This window comes from Delphinapterus leucas, chromosome 2 (genome assembly GCF_059928025.1).
Source record: "Delphinapterus leucas isolate spDelLeu-1000000601 "Yukka" chromosome 2, BTC_Dleu_Yukka2, whole genome shotgun sequence".
Classification (NCBI taxonomy): domain Eukaryota; kingdom Metazoa; phylum Chordata; class Mammalia; order Artiodactyla; family Monodontidae; genus Delphinapterus; species Delphinapterus leucas.
Window position 1 is genome coordinate 93257828 of NC_143130.1, and position 15377 is coordinate 93273204.

A 15377-nucleotide genomic window follows, 5' to 3' on the forward strand; every position below is an offset into this window, starting at 1 on the left:
CCCTGCATCGGCAGGCGGACTCCCAACCACTGCGCCACCAGGGAAGCCCAGGGGCACAGTATTTTGGAGTGCTCTGGTGCTAATGTCTTAGGTGACTTGGAGTGGATGAGAAATACAGCCTTGGCACCTTCGATAACCTGGGTTCCAACCTGTTTGTAAAGTCCATGCATGTCCTTCGTATACAAAAGAATCAGCCGAGCAAAAGAGAATCACAGTGTAGCATTTTAAATCCCTTGAAGAAGGGAAAGAAGGAAAACCAGGCCATCTGACGTAGTTGTGGCACACCAGTACATTCTGTTCATATTCCTGACTTCTCCTTTGAATGTTCTTTGACAACAACTTAATCATAACCTCTTCTGTTCATGTGATTAAGTCCTTATTGTCTATCTGGGGCACAACAGTACTAAGTCCTGTATTAGAGGCAATGCCTGTCTACATTATTAAGACCTCCACCTAATATTCGCTTTCCACCTCTCCTCTCCCTTTCCCACCGGGAATTACTCTTTCCTCCTATCCTTTTAAATTCTACTCATCAAAAAGAGCTATAGGGCTTCCCTGGTGGCCCAGTGGTTGAGAGTCCGCCTGCCCGGTCCGGGAAGATCCCACATGCCGCGAAACGGCTGGGCCCGTGAGCCATGGCTGCTGAGCCTGCGCGTCCGGAGCCTGTGCTCCGCAACGGGAGAGGCCACAACAGAGAGAGGCCAGCGTACCGCAAAAAAAAAAAAAAAAAAAAAAAAAAAAAAAAAAGAGAGCTACAGACATTCAAAGTCAAGATAATATGCCTTGTTTTTTATCCTACTCACATCTTTCTACCTCTGTTTTTCCCACTTTCACTGAAAACCAAATTTATGTGATTACAAAATTGAGATTGCAGACGGAATGCTTAAGTCACTGGGGTTTGAGCGCTTTTTCTTCCTACTTATGCAAATAATCAGCTGCAGACTCTATAGTGATCTCTTCTCAATGGAAAGTACTGTCAGATCTGGGATCTTATGACTAGTGCCCATTCCTGGCCTCACTCTATCCAAACCTCAGGGAAGACACTATGACTAACTTCTGGAGTCCACAGTCACTTATCAGATCTCTGCTGTATGTTTCCAACTACTGTGCTGGAACAACGTAAAAGGAACTAGAAAATAGCATACTAGGAGGAGGTCCTGAAATGGGTAAATCACCCATTACATCCTGTTTGCTTCTTTCTCTTAATCGTATTGCTTTCTATTCTCTTTGGAGAACAATGACTCTAAACTCAGACTTTTCAAGAACAGCTTTGTATTTTCTGAAATAAAAAGCCAATGTTTTTTTTTTTGCAGCAACACGGATGGACCTAGAGATTATCATACTAAATCAGAGAGAGAAAGATAAATATCATATGATATCTCTTTTACGTGGAATCTAAAAAAAGGGTACAAATGAACTTATTTACAAAACAGAAATAGAGTCCCAGTTGGAGAAAACAAACTTATGGTTACCAAAGGTGAAAGCGGGGGGGGGGGGAATAAATTAGGAGATTGTGATTAGCATATACACACTACTATATATAAAAGAGATATCTAATAAGGACCTACTGCACAGCACAGGGAACCCTACTCAATATTCTGTAATAACCTATATGGGAAAAGAATCGAAAAAAGAATGGATATGTGTGTATGCACAACTGATTCACTTTGCTGTACACCTGAAACTAACACAACATTGTAAATCAACTGTAGTTCAATAAATTTTTTTAAAAGCCAATGTTTTTACCTCTGAAGATGTGAACAAAATGCCCATTAAGTTATTCAATTATGATACCTCTACCTCACAGAGGTTCTTTTATTCTGGTACCAAGAAGCTTTGGGGATCCAAAAAAGGGAAAGAAGACAGGACATGATAACTGTCCTAAATATGCAAAGGGCTGTCATATTAAAGAGTTGGCAGATTTATGTAATCTATAATGCAGAACTGGCTAGGAAGTGAAAGTTTAATGGAGTGAACACAAGAGTCTGCCTCCTCATGTGGTCATGTGCAAGAAGTAGGAGACATAGCCAAGGGGCATAACCAAAGCCAATATAGGGAAGCAAATAAAGTTAAATCACTCTTAGAATTTTCTGAATTTGGTTTAAAACAGATGTATAGGCTGTAATATTAGGGATATGATATGAAGGGAACCACATGTTGCTTTGGGTTGGTCTGAAAGGTTGACTTTATACAAGGTCAAGCTAGAACTCTCTGACCTTGTAGGACCCATATACCCAGAAAATAGTCACTTCTCTCTATCCCTAAAAGGCTGAATTCTCACCTTAGGTTGCAAACAAAAGCAAACAGAAATCCTGTTCCTGGACCTCCAGCTATTATTCACACATTCTCAGCAGAACTATAACTGGCTTTTCTAGTCAGCCAGTGAAATCCACTGTGTCCCTTTAGGTCAGACCATTTGAAACACTATTATTTCAACTACCTTAATAGCCACATTATCATACCATTCAATCACATAGTTTTCTTCTTGTGGGAAACCACTCAGGAGTTGTGTGGTCCTTTTGCTTGTTTTTAATATGACCCAAAATTTGATGATTCTACGAACTGAAGAGTACCAATTAAAGCACCCAAGGTTGAACCACTAGAGGGAGTCCAGAACCAGATAAGCCCTAAGGCTGTAAAATTTGAGTTTGAAGTGTTCTCAACTGTGGTTCTAGGTTTTCCCAAGATTCACACCCAGGTGTATGAAACAATCTGTTGACTATATAGTTACTTATTTTCACATAATTTCTACATGCCTCGGGCCATGTATAACTCACTTCTCATATTGTTCACATTATCCTCGGTACTGAATACTTCATTTGTCCTTTGAAATGAAGGTCACTGTTTCCCTCCCACGTCCAAAAGATGTGTGGGAGTGGTCATGAATGCTTAGGCATTTTTCAAAGTTTTCTTTGGGAAACTTCTTTCCATGTTTCTCTGCTACTCCCAGACCCTCAAACTTTTCTGACTTCAAGCAGACTCAATATGTTTCATTGCCATGAAACAGTGTCTGACCTGCTTTGGTGCCACTCGGATGGATTCTAGGCAAACATACCACCTCCAGACAGAATTAATCAATTCTTCCTTTGGCTTTCCTCAGCACGTAACCTGCACCCCTTTCATTTTTATTTTTATTATTAATTTATTTTTTTGCAGTACGCGGGCCTCTCACTGTTGTGGCCTCTCCCGTTGCGCAGCACAGGCTCCAGACGCGCAGGCTCAGCGACCATGGCTCACGGGCCCAGCCGCTCCGCGGCATGTGGGATCCTCCCGAACCGGGGCACGAACCCGTGTCCCCTGCATCGGCAGGCGGACTCTCAACCACTGCGCCACCAGGGAAGCCCTGCACCCCTTTTAGTACATGGCTTCATTATGCCTTGAATGAGCTAGTTGTTTTCCTCCCTGTCTTCCCTCTACTCCCTTCTTATTTTAAGAGTTGACACTGTGTTATCTTTAATCTTTCATTCTACCTTTTCTCAACAGGGCCTAACTACTTGCTGTATGATCTTTAGCAATCCATTTAACCTTTCTGAGCCTGATTCTTGTAATCTACAAAATGGATTATTATGAGGATTAAGTGAGATAATATTATTTTTTAAATTGAAGTATAGTTGATTTAGAATATTAGTTTCAGGTGTACAACATAGTGATTCAATATTTTTATTGATTATACTGCATGAGATTCTATTATCTTAATTGTAATGATTATTGTCCACCTTATAAGGACATTATGAGATAATGTATACAAATTTCTTTTGAAAAGTAGAAAACTCTATTGGTATGTAATATAAGGCTCTACTAAACAGTAATAGCTATATTTAGAGGGTGCCAGCCACAGTTCTAAGTGCTTTACATGTGTGATCTCATTTAATCCTCCCAATAACCTTGGGAGATTGGGATTATTACTTCTAATTTACAGATGAAGGAACTGAGGCACAGAAAGGCTAAGTAACTTCCCCAAAGTCACACAGTTAGTAAGTGGCAGAGGTAGGATTCAAAACTAGCTCTGTGGTTCCCACTCTGAACCACTACACTATGTTATGCTACAATCAAATTTCAGTTTACCAGCTAGGTTCACTTGTTACTTATTAGTTATGTGACCTTAGGCAAAGCTTAAAATTCTAAACCTAATTTTAATCATTTGTAAAATTGATAAAAGTAATTCCTATCTCACAGATTTACTCAACAAATATCTATTAAACTCCTCCTGTTTGCTATATGCTGGGCATATTGCAATATCACGTTGATTATATTCACATAAAACACTTGGCATACTGCCAGGCACATGGTAAGTGGCCAATGTTAATTATTGTTTTAATTAATAACAATAAGCCAATAACTTCTCTGACACATGTTTCCTATTACTCAGCTAGAGATTATGTTCTGATCATCACCATATTGTCATTTCTACTGTTCCCTTAATTCTATTTGAAATATTTTTGTGGCACTGTTCTGTAGGATATTGCCTTGTTATCATAGCAAAAACAAACAAAACAAAACAGCAATTCAAGTATCTCTCAGGGCTAAACAGAGAAAGTGCTTTAAACGGCTACTTTCTGATACATAGCTAAGGCTGGGTGAGGCACGCACAATATGCTTACTACCAAGGAACATGAAGTATTGGGGTGGCCAAAAAGTTCGTTCTGTAACATCTTACAGAAGAACTCGCACAAACTTTTTGGCCAACCCAATATATTTGATGAATGTGAAGCTGTGAGGATCACCAAATATAATGCTTTCAGGAAATGTACAATAAGGTCATCTTGGGAAAGAAAATAACCCCACATTACATCTCCAGTGACATATAAAGAGCCCAGCAACACCTCTGGTAATCCAGATGGGAAGGGATGGCCTGCTATGCTCTACTGTGCTCTCCTGCACTGTACTTTGGTGCCCTGAGGGTCCATCCTGTGCTTGCCTTACCCACATACTGTGAGAGTCAGCAGTATTTGCTAGATTGCATACGAGATTTTACCTCCCTAGATGGCTGATAATCAAATGAAATGATATATAGGAAATCACTTTGAAATATTACACAAACACACATGCAAATAGTGAAGAGTTATATACAAGAGTGTTGTAGTCACGTCCAGAGAATACCTGATGTAGGAAGCAGACGTGGAAAGTATTATCTTCCCCATTTCTGAACTTGCTCTCAGCATCTTTTTCTTAATGTGGCCACACTTGCCTTCCTGTCTTGACTAGTTCCCCTTCTCCCCATTTCAGTTCCTATTTTTTTAAAATAAATTTATTTTATTTATTTATTTTTGGCTGCGCTGTGTCTTCGTTGCTGCTCGCAGGCTTTCTCTAGTTGTGGCGAGAGGGGGCTACTCTTCGTTGAGGTGCACGTGCTTCTCATTGTGGTGGCTTTTCTTGTTGCCGAGTGCGGACTCTAGGCGTGCGGGCTTCAGTAGTTGTGGCGCATGGTCTTTGTTGCTCCACAGCATGTGGGATTTTCCCAGACCAGGGATCAAACCTGTGTGCCTTGCATTGGCAGGTGGATTCTTAACAACTGCACCACCAGGGAAGTCCCCCAGTTCCTATGAATAAGAATAACAATAGCGAACGTGTAGTGAGTGGTGCTTTACGTATATTATTTAATCATAATAACAACTCTGTGAGTTATGTACTAGTATTATTCCTGTTACATTCAAGAAAGCTGAGATCCAGAGGGTTTAAACAACTTCACAAGGTCATACAGCCAACAAATGGTAGAGTCAGAATTCAAACCTGGAAGTACAGCTCTAGAGCCCATGTTCCCACTACTAGGCTGACTGCACCTCATCCTGCCATAGTGCCTGCCGCTGTCTTAGATATATATTTACCAAGCTAAATTTTTTCAGGCAGCAGTCAACATTTTTCTTCTTTACCTTTTATAATTCAGTCAATGATACCAGAGTCATTTTTTCAACTAAAATCAACTCTGGGGACTTCCCTGGTAGTCCAGTGGTTAAGACTCCGTGCTTCCACTGCAGTGGGTGCGGGTTGGAGCCCTGTTCGGGGAAGTAAGATCCCACATGCCTCGCAGTGTGGCCAAAAAATTTTAAATATATTAATTAATTAAATCAACTCATATAATATTTGTTACCCAGTATGATAAATTCAGAATCTTATCAACTGGTAATAATTCATGCTATAAACTTTGATTTTTCCTCATTATCTGGGGAAAAAAAAGAGTTTAGCAATAACTCTGTATAATATTAACTAAACCACTAGCTTAGCTAGCTGACAACCACAAACATATCTATTCAAGAAATGAGGTCAAATCTCAGCTATTTTTCCTCTGATGATTACTTGATATGACATTAAAGCTGCAACTTGCTCAAGGGTTAGGCACAAGTTGGCAGAATCATCTTTATTAATGACATTGTAAACAGGGATAAGCATTTTGAAATGTATGCAAAATATCTTTCTGAGCTATGGAAATGGAGTGGTGAAAGACTAGGGCTTGAAAGAAACCCTGACTTGAGCATCCATGGATTTTGGAATCCACAGGGGTCCTGAAGCCAATCCCCCTTGGATAGTGAGGAATGACTTTAGATTTAAATAAGTAGATTCCATACGTCATATTAGCTTAATTTGAAAGCAACTAAGGGTTTGGCTGCTGTGGCTTAGATCTTGAAGGACAGACAAACCCACCTTGTGTTTGTAAGAAAACAGAAGCAATCATATAAAATGTACATTAGTGTCATCCTAAAATCCTCAAGTGTAATTTTAGGATAAGAAGCCTCAAGTTCTAGAAGTGGACCTCTCTCCACAAAACTTATCTTTATATAAAACTAGCTTATTGCCCTTTTGATGTAGTCTGGGTGCTTCTTTTCAACATCAAAGGAACCAGAAAGTCCAAGAACTGTTTGCCTCTAAAGTAGTTCTCTTAAGGAAGAGAATTCTCTTTCCTTCCTTTGGCTTATTTTAGAAGAATGAGTTATTTATTTTTGTCACCTAGCTCCTTCTTTTTCTAAGCTCTGACTGTACTTTGTGAATGATCCATGTCTATTCAAAGCTCTTTGCAGCATGAGAGAAAAGTTCTGCCCCGTCCCAGGAACTTCCTGGCCTCCTAAAGCCTTGCCAACAGCCAGACTACAGAGTTGGGTATGTAGGGTTCCCTGGGTCCTTGTCACTCAAAGAATGATCTATGGACCAGCAACACTGGCATCACCTGGGAGGTTGTTAGAAATGCAGAATCTCAGGTCAGGCCTGAATCAGAACCTGGCTTTTAACAACCTCCCTGCGTGATTTGTATGAGCTGTCCTGCCTGCTCTTGTGTGAACACCTGTTGCTTCTCTCTGATCTAGACGTAAGGCTGAGACCACTGTACCCCAGTCCAAAGTAAAAACCTTAGGTTTAAAACAAGAAGTTTTCGGTTATTTGGGGACGTAACTTCATTAATCCTGTCTGACAGTTGTTAAACTTAGATTGGAAAAAACTTTAGAGGTCATCAAGTTTAACCATCATCATTGCTGTGAATTGCAGTATCATGATCAATGTTTGTAAAAAGGCTAAATTTTTGTTCAGGATATTCTGTTCAAGAAGATAAAAGCATATGATATACCGTAGAAAGGCAGCCAGAAGAATGGGAGAAATTTATATATTTAAAAAAAAAGAAGCTCTTGGTGATTGAAGGAATACATTTCAGTAATCTGGAAAGTTTATTGATGTGAACTCTCTCAGCCATGGTGGTGTCCCCAAAAGAGGTGTTTATCTCTTAAATTCATATTCTAACACCATATGCTTACTTTATATTGGCCCAAACTTACTGTCTTATACAGTTATAATTTTAGTTTAACTTCCCACAAATTCAAGGAATTGCTATTATCTACTAAACTAAAATCTCCATAAATAAAGGGAGGATAAATCTCCCTAATGAAAGAATTCCAAATACTATATGAAGATAAACCTCTCTTCCCTTCCAGGCCGGCCCTAGTGACTCACTTCTAAAGAATAGAGAATGGAAAGGAAAAACACTAACTTTATAGTGGAGAAACCTGGCACATACCACCTTCACCAAGTGATCAAGGTTAACCTCACCAGTGATAGCATGGGGATATCATTTACCTCCTGATGTAATGTGATGAGAAGGGCACTTGGCATTTGTGGTATGCTTTCCAAAAACACATACACAACCCCAGTCTAATCACAAGGAAAACATAAGACCAAACCAATTTGAGGGACAATCTACAAAATACCCAACCAGTACTCTTCAAAACTATCATGGTAGCCATAAAAAAGAACAGAATAATGTCATTTGCAGCAACAAGGATGGACCTAGAAACTGAGTGAAGTAAGTCAGGGAAAGACAAATATATGATATTGCTTATATATGGAATCTAAAAATAGGCTACAAATGAACTTATTTACAAAACAGAACTGGAGTCACAGATGTAGAAAATAAACTTATACTTACCAGGGGGTAAGCGGGGGAGGGATAAATTGGGAGATTGGGATTGACATATACACACTACTATATATAAAATAGATAACTAATAAGGACCTATTATATAGCATAGGGAACTCTGCTCAGTACACTGTAATGGCCTATATGGGAAAAGAATCTAAAAAAGAAAGGATATATGTATATGTATAACTGATTCACTTTGCTGTAGACCTGAAATGAACAAAGCATTGTAAATCAACTATACTCCAATAAAAACTAAAAACAAACAAACTGTCATAGAGCAAAGACTAAGAAACTGTCACAGACCAGAGAAGACACAACAACTAAACATAATGTGGTATCCTGGATGGAATCCTGGAATGGAAAAAGGACATTGGTGGGAAAACTGGTGAAATCTGAATAAAGTCTGGAGTTTCATTAATAGGAATACACAGTGTTAGTTCCTTAGTTATTTTGTGTTTTTTTGCGGTACGTGGGCCTCTCACTGTTGTGGCCTCTCCTGTTGTGGAGCACAGGCTCCGGACGCGCAGGCTCAGCGGCCATGGCTCACGGGCCCAGCCGCTCCGCGGCATGTGGGATCTTCCCGGACCGGGGCACGAACCCGTGTCCCCTGCGTCGGCAGGCGGACTCTCAACCACTGCGCCACCACGGAAGCCCAGTTCCTTAGTTTTGACAAATGTACCGTGGTAATGTAAGATGACAGCATTAGGGAGAACTGACACTGGGTGACAGGTATACAGGAACTGTGTACTACCTTTGTAACTTTTCTATAAATCTAAAACCTGTAATGGAAAATAAAAATAAAATGTCCCACAAACTCATGAGAATAGTTTTAACACATTAAAGTAAGATTTCTCTTGATAGTATCTTCTGCAAGTTTAGAGGGCAGACTTGGGCCAAACACCAACCTATACTATCCACCTTTAAAATATTTCTTGAGGCCTGTTAGCACCATTTTGCTAAACCTGGAAGTTAAAGTTTTACACATTTGAATTCCCAGAATGTAAAATAAAAGTCCATTTTCCTAAAGCTCACTTAACTCTCGCAAAGAAAATTGCACTGATCTCAGCAACATTTGATGGATTCGTATGGGTCATTGGACTTTTCTGAGCTGTGGTTATCCCATTGACAAAGTGAGGTCCCTCTCGGTTCTAAAATTCTATAAATATGCCTCTCTCAAATATGTTAAACATTGTTTAAAGTGCTGTATCGATTCTGAGAGGGGAAAAAAATGAACATTTTGATTAGGCAATTAATTCCACAGACATTTATTAAGCGGCAATCACTGTGCTCTGGTACAGAACCTATAGCCCTTGCTCTCCAGAGGTCTCAGTCTGGTGATAGAGACAGATCTGGAAACAAACTGTTACAGGCATGTAACAAGTGCTATAAAAGAGGTATTAACAAGGTGCACTGGTACTCAGGGAGGAATTGCTTCGCTCTGCCTGTGGAGGCTAGAGATGGCTTTGGACCTGAGAAACAAGGACAACAATGAAACATTACAAGTTGATCTAACCAGAGTCAGTGAGGAATCTGTCCTATGGTAGTAAACATTTATTTTCATTGGCTGTGTATGAGAATTTGGGATTACTGGATTTTCCCAGCCATACATTGGTTGTTGACTCAGTAATTCGGCTGCTACAGAGCTGGGCCAGAGAAGTACACTGTCTCAGGTGGCAGATGCGCTCTCTGAGGAGTGTTGATACGCGTCAACGTTCACATGAACAAGATAACTTTCTAGAAAAGGCCATGTGTGGGCTACATATCCTGTCATTTCTAAATCAGGCCTCATTAAACATTCATGCCTCTCAGATCATTTCATTTCCATCTTACGGCTGAACATCTGTGGCTCAGGCCTTACAATCCTCAGTCTTAGTATATAGCTTTGCTTTTAAATTCTGAACAGCCTGGCAGAAATGGAAATTTAGGATTCCTAAGCAAAAATTCAAAATTGGCTCTTACCTGGACCCTAAGCTTGCAAATTCTGAATAATTCTATTTAGGCAGGGCTTTCTTTAGTGAGAACATGACATGACTGTGGGGGCAGCTTTGCCACTTAAATGATCTTGATGGGGGTGGGGATAAGTGCTTTCTCCTGGGATGTTGCCCAAGCCAATCCGAGAGAGGAGTACAGAAAACTGGCAAATGTTACGTCTCCATTTCCCAGGGCCTAGTTAGAGAAATGCCTTCTGCTGGGAGTGATAATTTGGGGAAATTCCTCACCAGCAACAAGTGAGACAGATGGGAGTGAAACAGCAAGCACAGATCTGAGAGAGCTGGGCAAAGTGCACAACAGACAGACGTGCCTTCCCATGCTAATCCCCGCGTCCTGCCAGATCATCACATGTGTGGACACAGAGGAGCCAGGTGGCCATGGGAAGTGTTCTCCCAGAGCAGGGTTTACAGTTTTCCTGGGGCTGTGAGGGAAAACATCTGGGACAGTAAGAGAGTTCTTTGCAGTATACACAGAATCCTTTTCTTCTAAAGAAAAAATTGACATTTATGGGTTTTTTTCCTGATTATAAATGTAAGAATGGCTCATAGAGAAAACTGCACAAGTTGCTAAAAGCAGAAAGAAGATTATAAAGAACACCCATTATACCTCTATCCAAGGATAGTAACTATTAAAATTTTAGTGAATTTCTTTCCAGGATTTTACATGCATAGGTATTCATCACGGTTGAGAGCATACTATATGTATAATTTCATATTCTGTTCTTTTCCTCTTAATATCACGACATAGGAATTGCCCTACGTTATTAAAATTCTCTGTAAACATTCTTCTTAGTGGCTGCATGTTTTATCCTATGATGAAATCTATTTACTCTAAATCCTAAATTTATTCATTCATTTAAGAAGTATTCATTAAATTTTTTTATTTTTTCACTTAAGAGCCCAATGCTGAATGTGTTTTAATTTCCTAACCCATCCGCTAGTTGTTGGCCACTCAATCCCTTTCTTATTTCATAGCTTTTTTTTTTTTTTTTTTTTGAGGATCTAGGCCAGACGTGAAAATAGGGAGTCAGAGTTAAGAAGAAGGTTGAAAAAATAATGGGAGAGGAATTTAGGCTGAATGAATGAGATGAGGGAGAGGGTCCAGTGAAAGCTGCTCTTCCAGCACTAAGGCATCCAAGGATATTTCCTGCAAAATCAGGAATTGTTCATGGGCAAAGAAATCTTTGTGGCACTGACATTATATAACTTAATGATGGCGATTCAGTAACTTCTCCACCATTTCTGGAATTGGCCAAATGCCTTCCTCACTCTTGGGTGCTGACTAGATGTGGCCCACCCCTGGCCAGCACCACCGGTGCTAGCGGCTGTTGGCTTAGGAAAGGGAAGTGCCAACTCAGAGGGAAATGTGAGGCACCTTTTTCAGCAGGGTGAGTGGAGCTATTTTAGCCCCTGTGAAAAGTCTTAAGGGTGGACTCAAGTGGGGATGAATATGTAGTCTATTTCCAGAACCATCCCCATAGGATAGACCCTTGTGGAGCATCCATCCCCTTCCTGATGTTCTCCCCTCTTTGACTGAAGTGCAGGGGCAACAGCTACACCTACGCTAAAATACCTTCTCTTGCCTCTGTAGAGTTCTCAGTAAAACACTTAAGCCATTCCTGTGCTTGTTTAGAGTGCCCATACTTTATGCTTTCCTTTGCTGTGCAAAGCTTTTAAGTTTCATTAGGTCCCATTTGTTTATCCTTGTTTTTATTTTCATTACTCTAGGAGGTGGATCAGAAAAGATCTTGCTGCGATTTATGTCAGAGAGTGTTCTGCCTATGTTTTCCCCTAAGAGTTTTATAGTATCCGGTCTTAACATTTAGGTCTTTAATCCATTTTGAGTTTATTTTTGTGTATGGTGTTAGAGAATGTTCTAATTTCATTCTTTTACATAAAAATATGGAACGCTTCATGAATTTGCATGTCATCCTTGTGCAGGGGCCATGCTAATCTCTGTATTGTTCCAATTTTAGTATACATGAGCTAAAATTGTTCCAATTTTAGTATATATGAGCATTGGAGTGCTCATACTATGTTCTGGTCTTTCCCTGTCTTTGGCATTCAGCTATAGCTGACCTGTAGAAGTTCAATTTGTCAAAGACTCTACCACGCAATCTTTATAGGTACAGTGTTATCCTAAGAAGGGCAGTTATCTGATAAATAACTCCCAGAAGAAACACTCAGATATCCTGAAGGATAAATGGAAGCATGTGACACAACATGAAGCTTACAGGAGAGTATCTGATATTGAAAGTAGTTGGATTACACATATACCTTGTGTTGCAATTCGTATTTCCCTGAGAATCTGGAGAAAATCAAGAGGTATGAGAGGTAAGAGCACAGGCTTTGAAGTCTGTGCCTGTGTTTGAATTTGCCTCTGTCAGTCACTTGGCAGCTGTTTGACGTTGGGCAATTTATTTAACCTCCCTAAGGCTTAATTTCTTCATCTACATGAGATTTGAGATTATTTTAAGAATACCTCCTCAGGACTTCCCTGGTGGCGCAGTGGTTAAGAATCTGCCTGCCAATGCAGGGGACACATCCCTGGTCTGGGAAGATCCCACATGCCCGGAGCAACTAAGCCCGTGCGCCACAAATACTGAACTTGCGCTCTACAGCCCATGAGCCACAACTACCGAGCCCACGTGCTGCAACTACTGAAGCCCGTGCGCCTACAGCCCGTGCTCCGCAACAAGAGAAACCACAGCAATAAGAAGCCCGCGCACCGCAATGAAGTGTAGCCCTCCTCGCTGCAACTAGAGGAAGCCTGCGCACAGCAGCGAAGACCCAACGCAGCCAAAAATCAATCAATCAATAAAATTTAAAAATAAATGAATAAATAAAATTTGTCCTTATTTAAAAAAAAAAGAATACTTCCTCATAGATGAGTGAATAAGATAACATACATGAAGCTCTTAATCTGGCACATTTAAGCACTCAGTAAATAGTAGCTATTATTAAGTAGAGTGGAAGTTATTTTCAAATTAATTCAGTCAACAAATATTAATTGAGCACTGTCAGGGGCAGGGCTGTATGATAGCCCCCCTCCACTTATACTTTATTTTTCATGTGAACTGAGTTTTTCTCTGTGGGTTCATTAATATTAAAATGATAACTTTATCTTTTTCGAAACAGCAGATTTGTTACATTATCTACTAAGTCCTAAGCAAGTCTCAGAGGCTCCTCCAAAAATAGGAATATTGGTGGTAATGTCTCTTACAAGCCCATTGTTTAATTCTTGATGTGAGCAGTAGTTACTGTTTATTTTTCTGCTCTAAAAGAGAAATTTCCTTAGCTTTCCTTAAGAGAAATCACTTAGCTTTGAGGTTAATTTTTGTAACTTTTTAAAGATAAAAGTGTGTTTTTAACCCCAGAGTCCTATGCTATATATTTAAAGAAGTATTTCCCCTTTGCATTTTTAAACAACTATTAATTTGGCCTCACTTGAAAGAATGCTGTTGGTTCCTATAAACAGGCATCAGTTCCGCTCTAAATAAAGGTATTTTAATTTTTATATGTCCTAAGACTGAGGTGACCCAAAGATGACGTACAAATGGCCAATACGCACATGTAAAGACGATCAACGTCATTAGTCACTGGGGCAATGCAAATTAAAACCACAGTGAGACACCATGTCACACCCACTAGGATGGATATGATCAAAAACAATGGACTTACAAGTGTTGATGAGGATGTGAAGAAACTGGAACCCTCACACATTGCTGGTGGGAATGTAAAACTCGTACAGCCACTTTGGAAAACAGTTTGCCAGTTCCTCAGAATGTTAACCATGGAGCTAACATATAATACAGTGATTCGACTCCTAGATATACATCCATGATCAATGAAAAATACATTCACAAAAAACTTGTACGTAAATGTTCATAAAAGCATTATTCATAATAGCCCAAAATGAAAACTATACACGTCCATCAACTGATGAATAGATAAATATAATGTGGTACTGAACCAACTTTAGCCACTGGGGACAGACACCAAAAACAACGGGAACTACGAACCTGCAGCCTGCAAAAAGGAGACCCCAAACACAGTAAGATAAGCAAAATGAGAAGACAGAAAAACACACAGCAGATGAAGGAGCAAGATAAAAACCCACCAGACCTAACAAATGAAGAGGAAATAGGCAGTCTACCTGAAAAAGAATTCAGAATAATGATAGTAAAGATTATCCAAAATATTGGAAATAGAATAGACAAAATGCAAGAAACATTTAACAAGGACCTAGAAGAACTAAAGATGAAACAAGCAACGATGAACAACACAATAAATGAAATTAAAAATACTCTAGATGGGATCAATAGCAGAATAACTGAGGCAGAAGAATGGATAAATGACCTGGAAGATAAAATAGTGGAAATAACTACTGCAGAGCAGAATAAAGAAAAAAGAATGAAAAGAACTGAGGACAGTCTCAGAGACATCTGGGACAACATTAAACACAGCAACATTCGAATTATAGGGGTTCCAGAAGAAGAAGAGAAAAAGAAAGGGACTGAGAAAATATTTGAAGAGATTATAGTTGAAAACTTCCCTAATATGGGAAAGGAAATAGTTAATCAAGTCCAGGAAGCACAGATCGTCCCATACACGATAAATCCAAGGAGAAATACACCAAGACACATATTAATCAAACTGTCAAAAATTAAATACAAAGGAAAAATATTAAAAGCAGCAAGGGAAAAACAACAAATAACACACAAGGGAATCCCCATAAGGTTAACAGCTGATCTTTCAGCAGAAACTCTGCAAGCCAGAAGGGACTGGCAGGATATATTTAAAGTGATGAAGGAGAAAAACCTGCAACCAAGATTACTCTACCCAGCAAGGATCTCATTCAGATTTGATGGAGAAATTAAAACCTTTACAGACAAGCAAAAGCTGAGAGAGTTCAGCACCACCAAACCAGCTTTACAACAAATGCTAAAGGAACTTCTCTAGGCAAGAAACACAAGAGAAGGAAAAGA

At 39.7% G+C, this 15377-nt stretch overlaps 1 non-coding gene across 1 annotated transcript; it reads right to left on the reverse strand.

Moving 5' to 3' along the window:
- Positions 1-12285: 12285 nt before the first annotated feature.
- Positions 12286-12391, reverse strand: LOC115803484 (U6 spliceosomal RNA). Its single transcript, XR_016392302.1, has one exon. It is a non-coding gene; the product is annotated as a U6 spliceosomal RNA (small nuclear RNA).
- Between the last annotated feature and the right edge of the window lie 2986 nt (positions 12392-15377).